This window comes from Peromyscus californicus, unplaced genomic scaffold (genome assembly GCF_007827085.1).
Source record: "Peromyscus californicus insignis strain IS unplaced genomic scaffold, ASM782708v3 Scaffold_3__1_contigs__length_106647218, whole genome shotgun sequence".
NCBI lineage: Eukaryota > Metazoa > Chordata > Mammalia > Rodentia > Cricetidae > Peromyscus > Peromyscus californicus.
In genome coordinates this window covers 61724004-61736469 of record NW_026294551.1, presented here as the reverse complement: position 1 = coordinate 61736469, position 12466 = coordinate 61724004, and the positions used below count along the sequence as shown (strand labels likewise).

At 48.1% G+C, this 12466-nt stretch overlaps 1 non-coding gene and 1 pseudogene across 1 annotated transcript; both read right to left on the bottom strand.

Moving 5' to 3' along the window:
- Positions 1–2783: 2783 nt before the first annotated feature.
- Positions 2784–11874, bottom strand: LOC128122729 (tubulin alpha-1C chain-like; annotated as a pseudogene).
- Positions 3372–3443, bottom strand: Trnaw-cca (transfer RNA tryptophan (anticodon CCA)). The gene has a single exon. It is a non-coding gene; the product is annotated as a tRNA-Trp (tRNA).
- Positions 11875–12466: the final 592 nt, after the last annotated feature.

The window sequence follows — 12466 nt, the reverse complement described above, 5'->3', positions numbered from 1 at the left end:
GTCAACATCCATACTAGAGCCAGGAGGAAAGCCTTGCCAGTCCCAGGGGCACTGGGCTCCTTGATGTGGCTGTGCTCTTATCCTGACTATTATGAATATTCATTCATACAGGGGTACACTCGCTCCCACAAGACCCCATTTCAAAAAATATATAATCGTGCCCAAGTATGCCCTGGAATGTTGTCTGTGCATCCTCAATATTCACTGATATGTGAAACAGACGCACAAAATAATAAGTAAAAATGTAACAAAAAATTATAAACCCAAGTTATAACTCTTGAGGACACACACACACACTCACACTAACACTCACACAGTTCAGAGTCATCCTTACCTGCCTCCAATCAGTCAATCAATAAGCAATAAGCACGACAGGCCCCTCCCTAGTCACCCTGGCTTCTTCTCATTCACATGCACTTCCACAGTGATGAGGTGGATCCAGAAGGTCATCACCAGAATAGACATCATGCTGCTAAGATTCTCACTTCCTGTAAGCATGGGCGTTCACTTACCAGGCCCAGGTTACCTGATATGGCATTAAAATATGGAATTAAAAGCAGGCACAGGTTGGAGGGGCCACAGCAAGACGAAGGCTTAGACAAGTTTATTGCAAAGGCAATCAGACTTTTTATAGCTTTATCAGAAACAGAATACAGTGGCAAATCAGCATACTTCCTCCAGTAAGGAACTACCTCCTAAAGGTTCTAAAACCTCCCCAAACAGCGCCACCAACTGGGACCAAGTGTTCAAACACCTGAGTCTATGGGAGACATTTCTCATTCAAACCACATGTGGGGATGGGTGTCTTATATCAGGCTTAAGATGCACGGACCTCTTCAAGAGGGAACTCACATGCTGTCGGGTCTGAAAATGACAAATCACCATCTCTGGATTGCCCCTCCCCTGCCCTCTATTATCTTCCTCAGAGAAGCTATCTAGGTTTAGGGTTGTTGTTTTGTTTTGTTTTGTTTTTTTTCACTCTATTTTCATTATCTCAACGCTTTCTCAAACTTTCTCTCTCCTTTGTAAATTTTTCGGTGCACTCTTTGTTAGTGATCTATCCCACCCAGTTTCTCCCCGTCTGGGAACAGAACCCGGGGTGCCATGCATGCTACCCAAATACTCTACCAGCTGAGCTCCTCCTCAGTCCCCTTAATATCTTCTCTTTTAAATGTTATTGTGAGTGAATCTTGTCTGAGACCTTATATATGAGAAAGCTAGACAGTATGATGTGAGGCTGGTATCTCATTCAGAGGGAATTCATCTCCACCTCTGCCAGCCTCCTGTCAGTACCAGAGAGGTGGAGTGAATCATATCCAAAAGCCATATTTTATTTTACTTATTTTTCAAAAACTATTTATTTATTTTTATTTTATGTGCAGTGGTGTTTTGCCCGCATATATGTCTGCATGAGGATGTTGGATCCATCGGAACTAAAGTTACAGACGATTGTGATTTGCCATGTGGGTGCTGGGACTTGAAATGTCCTCTGGAAGAGCAGCCAGTGCTGTTAACTACTGAGTCACCTCTCCAGCCCCAGAAGTCACTTTTTATATTCTTTTGGTGAGAAAGAGAGCACTTGAGCATACCACATATTCTTCAGATGTGATACACTGTCCTAGAATTGATGTGTATAATCCTTTTTACAATAAACTATTATTTTGAAGAAAATTGCAGATAAATAAAAACATCATACACCAAAATTAATCAGAATCAACATCTACAGAACTCAGTGAACAATTAGAATTGGCATTCAGAATAGATCAGAAAAGCTTCACATTAAATTTTATACTTTCAATATCAGTATATTTTATGCACTCATCCACTACTTTTTTTTTTTGAGATAGGGTCTTGATATGTAGCCTAGGCTAGCCTTGAGCTTGCAGCTCCCTGCCTTAGCCTCCCCAGATTTAGGATTATAGTCCTGCACCACAACAGAGTCATCATTCACATTTCTAAATACAGATACATATTTCAGTACCAAGTATATTTACAGATTGACTATTTCTAATCTGGAAATCCAAAATGCTTCAAAGCCCAGAACTTTTTGACCAGTGACATGATACCTAGATCAGCTGGAAAATTCTACACCTTGACCTCACAGGACAGGTGGACATCAGATGCAGGAACACTAAGAATATCATAACGATTATCTTCCGACTGGGCACAAGATATATAGGAAATATAAGTGAATTCTGTCTTTGAATTTGAGGCCCATTTCAAAGATATGTAATTATATGTATGCTGATGTACTGTTTAATTTTATGTCATCTTGACACAAGCCAGAGTCATCTGAGAGGAGGGGGCTTCAACTGAGAAAATGCCTCGTAAGATCAGGCTGTAGGCAAGCCTGTAGGACAATTTCTTAATTAATGGTTGATGGGGGAAGGCCTGATCTGTTGTGGGTGGGGTCATCCCTGGGCTGGTGGTCCTGGGTTCTCTAAGAAAGCAGACTGAGCAAGCCATGAGAGCAAGCCAGTAAACAGCACCCCTCCATGGCCTCTGCATCAGTTCCTGCCTCCAGGTTCCCGCCCTGCTTGAGTTCCTGCCCTCACAGCTTTTGATGATGAACTGTTACATGGAACTGTGAGTGAAATAAATCCTTTCCTTCCTAAGTTGATTTGGGACATGGTGTTTCATCACAGCAATAGTGACCCTAACTAAGACAGCCGGCATTCCGGAAGTTTTTTTTTTTTTAAATCTGAAACAGTTCTGGCCCCAAACATTTCAGATAAAAGATACTCAATTTGAGTTTCATGTTTATAATTTCGATGCAGCTTGCTTTTATTTTCTTCATCAACCTTGGGGTGGGGGTGGGGAAGGAGATTTAAAACAAAGCTGTTAACAAAAACCATCCGGGTCTAATGGTTGTAACCGGCCTTGCGGGGGTAAGGATTGGGCACAGATATTGAAGATATGACCAGAGAGACGGTCATCGCGAGGCCAAGAACCGTTTGGAGTAAGGAGCTGAGAAAACGAAGTTCAAGGCAAACAAGGAGAGATCTACATTAAAGCAGACGGTTCAGCATTGATAGCTAGCTCACGCTGGCTTAGGTAACCTGATGAGGGGGATGGGCGGAGCCCGAGGGGCGAGGCAGGGCTTTGGCATTGGAGGCTGAGTCAGCGGACCTTCCCCAAGGTCCCACCTCGATGCTGCGGCTGCTGCTGCAGCAGCGCCTCCTGTCGGTCATCGGCGGTCATCGCTTTCCCGAGCATTCGGGTGTTCGGTCTCAGGGAAGAGAAAAAGTACTACTGTCTTCCATGGCGTGAGAAGAACGGTTTAATCCGGTACTGATCTAATTTCTTCTTTAAAGCTTTACTGTATTTTATTCGGCCGTAGTTGGCGAAGAAAAAAAAGCAAAAGGCCACCCTGACCCCGACGTGACTTGAACACGCAACCTTCTGATCTGGAGTCAGACGCGCTACCATTGCGCCACGAGGTCACAGCGAGCTAGGGACTCTGCATCGCTAAAGGCCTCGCTCCACCGGCTCGCTCCCGGGCTCGGAGGTTCAGGGCAGAGCACTGTCGCTCGCGGATGCAGGGGAGGAGTTCGGAATCCCGCCGCGCCAGCCCGAACCGCCGCGCGGGGACCCTCGTTCGGCGACAAACATCGGGCTCTTCCTCCTCCTCGGTCTCTCGCGGTGACTCACGGGGCACACAGTGTTGAGGGGACCCTCGCGGGGAAGGGGACGCCGAGGAGGGACGGAGGGATGCTCGGGAGCCGGGGGCCGCCCGGGGACGGTGGGACCGGGGGACCCGACTGACAGCGGCTGGGAGGCCGCGGGCCCCGCCCTGTAAGATGGCGGCCGCCTAGGCGGAGGGCCCGGGGCGGCCAGGCCGGGTGAGGGGACCGGAAGGGGGTGACGGGACCGGGCGGGGGTGACGGGGACCAGGCGGGCACCGGGCCCAGGGCTGCAGGTCCGGGGTGGTGGGGACCAGGAGGACACCGATGGGGACCAGGCGGGTACCGGGCCCAGGGCGGCCGGTCCGGGATGGCGGGGACCAGGCGCCAGCGCTGGTTCTTAGTCCGCTGTCCCCTAGTAAGAAAAGTGGGAACGCGAGAGGGCGACGCCCAAGCGAACGGCTTGATAAACCAGCAGGAAAGATGCGCAGCTTTATTAACTATACAAATAAGCATTTCTCGGAGGAAAGAGCAATCGCGGAATAGTCGTCACACGGAAACGCTGTTTCTTCGTCCGGAGGGTGGTACATATACCAGTGCAGAGATCGCACACAGAAAGTATCCGAGTTTTCACGAAGGGCAAATACCTAGCCAGCACCATTACCACGTGTACTTTAAAAATGCATATGTGTGAACGCGCATGTTTTGGGGTATTTTGAAAGGCTTGAGGTACTCTTACCCTCGTAAAATCTACTAAAATGATCCTTTGGATCTATTGAATGTTTCGTAAAACATTAAAATGTTGCTTACACAAAACAACATTCACAAGACCCTAGGATAAAAACTTCATCAAACGCTGAAATTTAACATTAGACACAGATACATAGATTTTAATGATGATTTCCTTCCTAAATAAACTGGCTCATTTGGGAGGCTCACAACCATCTGTAACTTCAGTGCTAGGGGATCTGATGCCCTCTTCTGGTCTCTGTGGGTTGCCATAGATCCCCCCCCCCTTTTTTTCCAGGAACATTCTTTTGTTTGTTTTTAAGACAGGGAATAATTTCTTTTAAACCCATCAATGAAATGGATGGCTTAGGTCTATGAAAAACCATTTAAAGCATAAGTCAGTAACTGTATGAACACACACATTGCCATATACAACTTAACTGAACAGACCACAACTTTCTATGTTGGAACAGAATAAACTTCCCTGTAAAGGCAGCACCTTTGTGATGGTTAATTTGGTATTCTTCTCCTTCTTCCTCATCCTCTCCTTCAACAGAATCCACACCGACTTCCTCATAATCCTTCTCTAAGGCAGCCATGTCCTCACAGGCCTCAGAGAACTCCCCTCTCCTCCATGCCCTCACCCATATACCAGTGCACAAAGGCACTTGGTGTGCATCAGATCAAACTTGTGACCTAGGTGAGCCCAGGCCTCAGCAATGGCTGTGGTGTTGCTCAGCATGCACACAGCTCTCTAGACCAGGTCTCCACCAGGTACCACAGTGGGAGGCTGGTAATTAATGCCAACCTTGAAGCCAGTAGGGTACCAGTCCACAAACTAGATGGTACACTTGGTTGTGATGGTGGCAATGGCAGCACTGATATCTTTGGGAAACATATCACCATGGTACAGCAAGCAGCAAGCCATGTATTTACCATGGCGAGGGTCACATTTTACCATCTGGTTGGCTGGCTCCAAGCAGGCATTGGTGATCTCTGCTACAGAAAGCTGCTCATGATAGACTTTCTCAGCTGAGATGATAGGGGCATATGTGGCCATCTGGATGCGAGGGTAGGGCACAGGTTGGTCTAGAATTCTGTCAGATCAACATTTAGGGCTCCATCAAATCTGAGGGAAGCAGTGATGGAAGACACAATTTGACTTATCAACCTATTGAGGTTTAGTGTAGGTTGGGTGCTTAATATCAAGGTTTCTACAACAGATGTCATAAATGGCCTCATTGTCTACCATGAAGGCACAATCAGAGTGCTCCAGGGCGGTGTGGGTGGTAAGGATGGAATTGTAGGGCTCAACCACAGCGGTGGAAACCTGGCAGGAGGGGGTTGGGGGTGGGGAGCTGGGTAGATGGAGAACTCCAGCTTGGACTTCTTTCCATACTCAACAGAGAGCCGCTCCATCAGCAGGGAGGTGAACCCAGAGCCAGTCGTGACCCCCCCACACACCCCCTACACATCTCCTATCTCCCACCCCCCACTCCCCACCCCAGCAAAGCTGTGGAAAACCAAGAAGCCCCGAAGACCTGTGTAGTGGTCAGGCAGTTTGCGAATTCAGTCCAAGACAAGGTCAATGGTCTCCTTGCCAATGGTGTAGTGACCATGATGAGCATAGTTACCTGTAATGAGCTGCTCAGGGGGAAAGAGCTGGCTGTAGGTACCAGTGCAAACTTCATCAGTAACTGTGGGATCCAGGTCTACGAACACTGGCCGGGGCACATGCTCGCCAGTGCCTGTCTCTGAAGGTGTGATATGAGTCATCACCTCCCCCAATGGTCTTGTCATCTGGCTGTGAGACTGGATGCCATATTCCACATAGTAGAGTTCCTAGTAGGCATTGACGATCTGGACATCAGCCTGGCCAACATGGGTGGAGATGCACTCACTCATGGCTGCTGCTTCAGGCTGCCCGGCGGATGGCAGAGGCAAGGAGGAGGGGTTGCTTCTTACAGCTCAACCCTTAGGCAGTGGATGTAAGAGAACCTGCTTTTGTTTGTCTTTCAAGACAGGGTTTCTCTATGCAGCCCTGGCTATCCTGGAACTCACTTTGTTGACCAGGCTGTCCTCGAACTCACAGAGATCTGTCTGCCTCTGCCCCCCCCCCCACAACCCCAGCCCCTACCCCGATTGCTGGAACTAAAGGTGTGTGCCACCATGCCTAGCTGACCTTACTTTGTAGTTCAAGAGATAGTAAGTAAAAAGTGACTATCAGGGTCTCTGGAGTGGAGAGAGGTGTCCCTTTCATCTAGTCTCAGAGTCTTCCAAGAGACCAATTGGGTTCGAGTGTCCTTCCTTCCTTCCTGTCTCCCAAACCTACACAGCCTTGGCCATGCCAGAGTGTAGGCACAGGAGATCCCAGACACTAGATTGAATCCCCAGCTCTGCTCCTCTTCCTCTTCTGTGACTGAGTTTAAAACAATTGCAAATGTTGTCGTTCCCAGGAACAGTCCCTGCCATGAGCATCTCTAAAGTTATTTCTTTTACCTTAGTTAAAAGGAGTTTCTTGCCTAAGAAGCTTTTGAAAAAATGCATAATAAACGAACAAACAAACCTGGGCCTGGAGAGATGTCTCAGTAGTTAAGAGCACTTGCTGCTCTTTCCAGAGAACCTGGGTTCAGTTCCCAGCACCCGCATTTGGCGACTGACAACAGTTCCAGGGGATCTTGCTCCCCCTCCTGGTGTCCTTGGGTATTGCATGCACATGGTCCACTCAGGCACACACACACACCATAAATTAAAATTTACAACACCTCAAGAATTCGTCTGCTAGATTCAGAGAAGAAGCTTTCTTATCTGAATGGCTTTGTATTTTGTTTTGAATCATCATATTAAAAGTGCGGGTGGGAAAGGCTGTTTTCTTTGTATCCAATGTTCAAGGCAACGTGTTTTTTCTGGAGAATTATCTCCATACTCCTGGGATAGGACTGTCTATGCTAAATGAATAGGGAGGAACTGAGAGCAGTTAGGAAAGTAAACAGGTATTTTACAGAAAAGTGGGGATCCGAATTAACTAGAAGGGAGGAGCATTATGAGCCTGTAGGTGACCACATTGATGGAGGTGGTGAGCCAGGAGCCTCATCGGAGTTCCTGTCACCCCGCTGTGATTCTGGGAAGGTATGAGGAATGTTGGGGTGTGCAGATGAGTGCAGAGGGCCTGGGGAAATCTGCAGATGTGGTAGTACTCTGGGGACCCAGCAGCTTTGGGTCCTTAAGCGGCCCAGGTGAAAAGGAATCCAGGGAAGAGACAGGTGAATGGCCTGGCTCGTGACTCCCAGCTTTAGAAGTGTGGCCCTGAGACCCAGGGGCACCCACTGAACTTCCCAGGTTCTTATGTCTCAAGATTTTACCAGGGGCACACAGAAAAAGAGTAAAAATGGAGAAGGTTTTTCAAGAAAGGGAAAGCAGGGCTGGAGAGATGACTCAGCAGTGGCAAATGCCCAGGATCCACGCCCAGCAGCTCACAACTGCCTCTAAGGCCAGCTCCGGGGGGATCTGACACCTTTGGCCTCTGTGGGAACCTACACACACACACACACACACAGAGAGAGAGAGAGACAGAGAGACAGAGAGACAGAGAGAGATGGTTTAGGGAACTGATACTCGTGTGAAAGGCAAACTGGTCCTGGGATCACAGGGTAACAAATGTTTTAAATGCTCTGTCACATCTATTTTTCTCTACAGATTATGCACTAATGAAGCAGTCAGAGGGCTGAAGAGATGGATCAGTTGGTTAGGACCAGGGTTTAATTCCCAGCACACACATGGCAGTTCACAACCAGCTGTAACTCCAGTTCCAGGGGATTGGACATCCTCTTCTTGCCTCCATAAGCACAGGCACACTTATGGAGCACAGCACTGAACCACTGAGCAACACCCCAGTGTGGCTGAATGTTACAACACGGGTGTGTGGGTTCACGCAGCTCCGTGGAAAGAAGACTCAGAGGCACCTTAAGAATGAATATAGCCTTTCATGGCTGCAGGGGGGTCCAGCCTCAAAGGACTGAAGCACTATCCCTTCGTCTAGGGCATTTTTATTTACTCTATTTACAGTTTAGCCAGTTAATTTCTGTACCTTCAAAGCAACCTAAAAGGAGCTCCCAGAGACCAAATGCCAAGTGCAAATTACTTGATTTCTCAGGTACCATGATTTCCAAGTTTCCTGAACCAAGTTTTGCATAGGCCTTTGATCCTTGGGGGACTCTCTGATCCTTGACTCTCAGACAAGATTCACATAGGGCGATAAGAGAAACAAAAGGTATAGTTAAACAAAGGAAGGATTAGGGCTAGGTGCTACTTTCTGGAACCAGGCCAGGAGCTTGGCAGGAATACTGCAGGTTGCATCTGCCTACATCTGCCAGACTTTAGAGTGTTCTAGAAGAGCAATGCATGTGAAACCAAATGGGCAGGGAGCAGACAGAAGTGAGGCATGCCTGGCTCCGTCTCAGCCAGCTGATGGGAGCTCATAAGAGGAACCCAGTGTCCTGTGGGAGCGGCTCAGCTGCTCCTGGATAATGATGACAGATTGGAAGTTGAGGTAGAAGATTGACAGCCAGAGCCTGTGCATTAACCTTCCTCGTAAGTAGAGAGCAAGTTCTTTTCTGGAGGAAGATCTGAGGGGTACATCTGGGATGGCCTCAGCATGTACTGAATGGTCCATTCTCAGGGTTTTCCTCTGTGTTTTTCATCCATCCCACTGTTCCATGTCACTGTTCCAGTGACAACCTCAATCATGAGTTGAAGCCATGGACTCACTTCATGCTGAGTCCAGTCCTCTCCCACCTGAGTCCTATCCTCAGCTCATGACAAGGGAAAATCCAGACAGCACAGGCTAACTGTTCTGCCTTTCCCCTCAGCCCTCCCTGCTTTGCAAGCTTCTGTGACCTGGGATTTGGTTTTTCCAATGATGTTGGTCAGTTTAGACCCACATAAATCTAAGTGACTTGTTTTGAAAGGTTCATATTCTTGTTCATATTGTCTTTTTTAGGACTATGTGTTGAAGGCTTAGTCCCCAATCTGTGGCACTACTGAGAAATGATGAAATCTTTAGGACTTGGGGTCGATGGGAGGAAGTTAGGTCACTGGGGATGTGTCTATGAAAGGGATATTAAGGCCCTGACCTCTTTCTGTCTCTCTGCTTCCTTGTCACCAGAAGGGGAACAGGGACCACATCATGTGCCCCCACCTTGGTGTGCCCAGAACAACAGGGCCAATTGATGATGATGAAACCATGGATCCAAATAAACTTTTCCTCTTAACTTATGACAACTGTTTTGTTACAGTAACACAAAGCTTACCGCAGAATACGTCCTGCTAGAAGATTGTCCTGCATGTTCAGAGATATCTGAAGGACTAGAGCATCATAGGGCACAGTGGTGTCTGGAGGGAAAGTTCTCTTTCTTGGTAACAGCTGGAGGTGCAGCTAGCAGGGTCTAGCTGTTCCCAAGTGACACGGGACTCTCCCAACTTATCTTTACTCTGTGTAATAATTTTGGCAAAACCTGTTTTTGGAGATGTGTTCAGACTAGAGATCTGAGCTCTGCACTTTTTGAAGCCTACAGGCCATACTTCCATAAAATGCAGCTGACCATGAGTGTAGACTACATATGCAGGAGGCCTCCACGAAAGATAGAACTCCGGAATTCCATCAACAGACAAAATCCGATGCTGTCTTTTTCAAAGCCTGACAGCCATCTTCCAACCTGAGAAAGGGGGAGCCTTGTCCCTGTTACCCGAACTTAGCTGTGGGCCCACAGTGTCTGCACCAGTAGAGAAAAGTAAGGTCTACTGTGAGAAGAGGCACTTTACCAAGAAAGAGGGAGCCAGAGAAGCTGTGTCGGGCCAGGCTGCTGGCCGGTTCCTATGTGACCCTGGATAGGTCACCCAAATTTCCGTGGCCAACATTTTAACTTGTATGACTTCCTGGGGATATGTAAACAAATGTCTGTTCACCCCAAACAGGACCCCAACAACAGATCAAAGGATCAGATCCACCACTGAGAGCCTGGGGGATGGGTTCTCAGCAGAAACACACCCAGTTTATGGCTGCTACACCACCAGTTTTCCCTTCCCAGCAACTGTCAACCATCTGTCTATCACAGGGGTGGGAGAGTGCAGTGTGAGCCTCATGAGCCTCCTTAGCCCCCTCCCTCCTTTCATGGGGAAAGTCGATGGTCCCATGGGTGTGATCTCAGCTCCTGTGCTTCAGGCTGAGAAAGCTCACATCTACCAGGAAACAATCACAACACAACTCTAAAGTTATTTGTGACATTAAAAGATTCTGTAATGATTATGGAAATGTGTGGAGATGAGTCCCAGGTAGAACAATTTTTGGCTTTCAAATATTTAGGACTTCAAAGGCACAAAGCTGACCAGGGCTAGAGGGGTGAGGTATGACATTTCCCTAATCTGGGTTCTCTACAAGCATGAGTTGAGTAGTGACCAAATTTGCTGTGTCTGCAGCAGAGTCATGTAGACCAGACTTTCTCCTTTGGCTTCCATTCAGATTAACAACATTTTAGGACTTGTGACTCTTGAATCTTTTTTCCTTCTTTGGGGGAGGGAGCAGGCTAGCCTAACTCAATATGTAGCTGAGGATCACCCTGAACTCCTGATTTCCCTTCCACTTAACTGGTCCTGGGAAGCAGGCTTGCATCATTATGAAGCAGGGTTTATGCATGTTGGGAATGGAACTCAGGGCTCCTTGCATGCCAGGCCCCACTCATGAATTTTTAATGGAGTTTTGTTTTTTGGGTTTGTTTTGTTTTGTTTTGTTTTTTTAAAAACAAGGTTTATCTGTGTAGCCCTGGTTGTCCTGGAACTCATTCTATAGACCAGGCTGGCCTCAAACTCTGAGATTCATAGTGGTGAACCTACTATGATTTAGCTAAAGGGACATAGTGTCCAACCGCCCTCTGGAGTCACATCTCTATACCCACAGTGCAGTATCAGACCTCATCAGAGAAATTCTTGCAGTGGATGCTTGTTAATGCGAAACTCACAACTAACCAAAGTGCAGAGAGTAAGTGGCCGTGGAGCACTCAGCCACACACAGGACATCTATATCACAGTCTCCCAGGCTCGGGGACCGTCATGGAAGAGGAGACTGAAAGACTGTCAGAGCCACAGACTGAGGAGGACGGAAGGAGACAGTGTCTTTTGGACAGGACTGTCGCAGCCATGAACACAGCAGCTGGGGTGGCACAAGATCAAGCCAGGTGGCATTCTAGCATGGATAGGGATGTCCCATGAGCCCCCTCCTCTAGGTGAGGTACTATTGACAGTTGACGGTTTCTAGGAGAGGGAGAGTCAGTTTCTTCAAGGCTGTGGCTCCTGGTCAACCATGGATGGCCCTGAACAAGAGTATATGGACAGCACAAACTAGACTCCATGAATTATTGAAAAAAAAGAAAAAAAGAAAGTTGGGAAGGGTGGAGTTAGGAGGAGGCATGGGGTGGTGAATATGACCAAAACTCACTGATGCAGGAGGCCAGGGAGGCCTGGCACAGAACATCAGTGACTACAGGAACAGAGTGGAAGATGCTCCCTCAGCAGACAGTGACTTAGGCTGACAATCCCCAGAGCCCCAGGGGGTGTTAGCCCCCGTTATGTGCTTACAGACATACGGGAACTGGAGACTCGGGAAGGGGTCTGTTGCCTGCACAGCAAGTCAGAAGTCTGACCTTGTTGCCTCTCCATCGCTCATAGCCTGAGCCAGGCTGAAGGTGAGGCTGAAACGTAACTGAGTGTCAGGTCCAAAGGAAACTCCAGTTCCCCAGACTCTAAAAGGCGGTCCAAACATCCAAAATGAGCTCAGCCTGGGCCATAGGAGGGTAACTGGAGGTTAGATAAAAGCCAGCATTCCTCAGGAACTTGGGAAATGGGTTTCCCGCTATCAAAAGGAGTCGTTTCCCTCAGCTCTGGCAGAAGGAACATATTTGAGGTGCCTCTCGGCACATCAAAGCCCGTGCTGGCCTCCAGGCTCCCTCAGGATCACAAGCACCTGTTACACACGTCAGAGTCCCTACTAGCACCCTCCCCCAGCTCGCCTCCTCTCCTCCCCTAAACTCCCCCAGCTCATGGGCTTCCCTCCCCCATTCTCC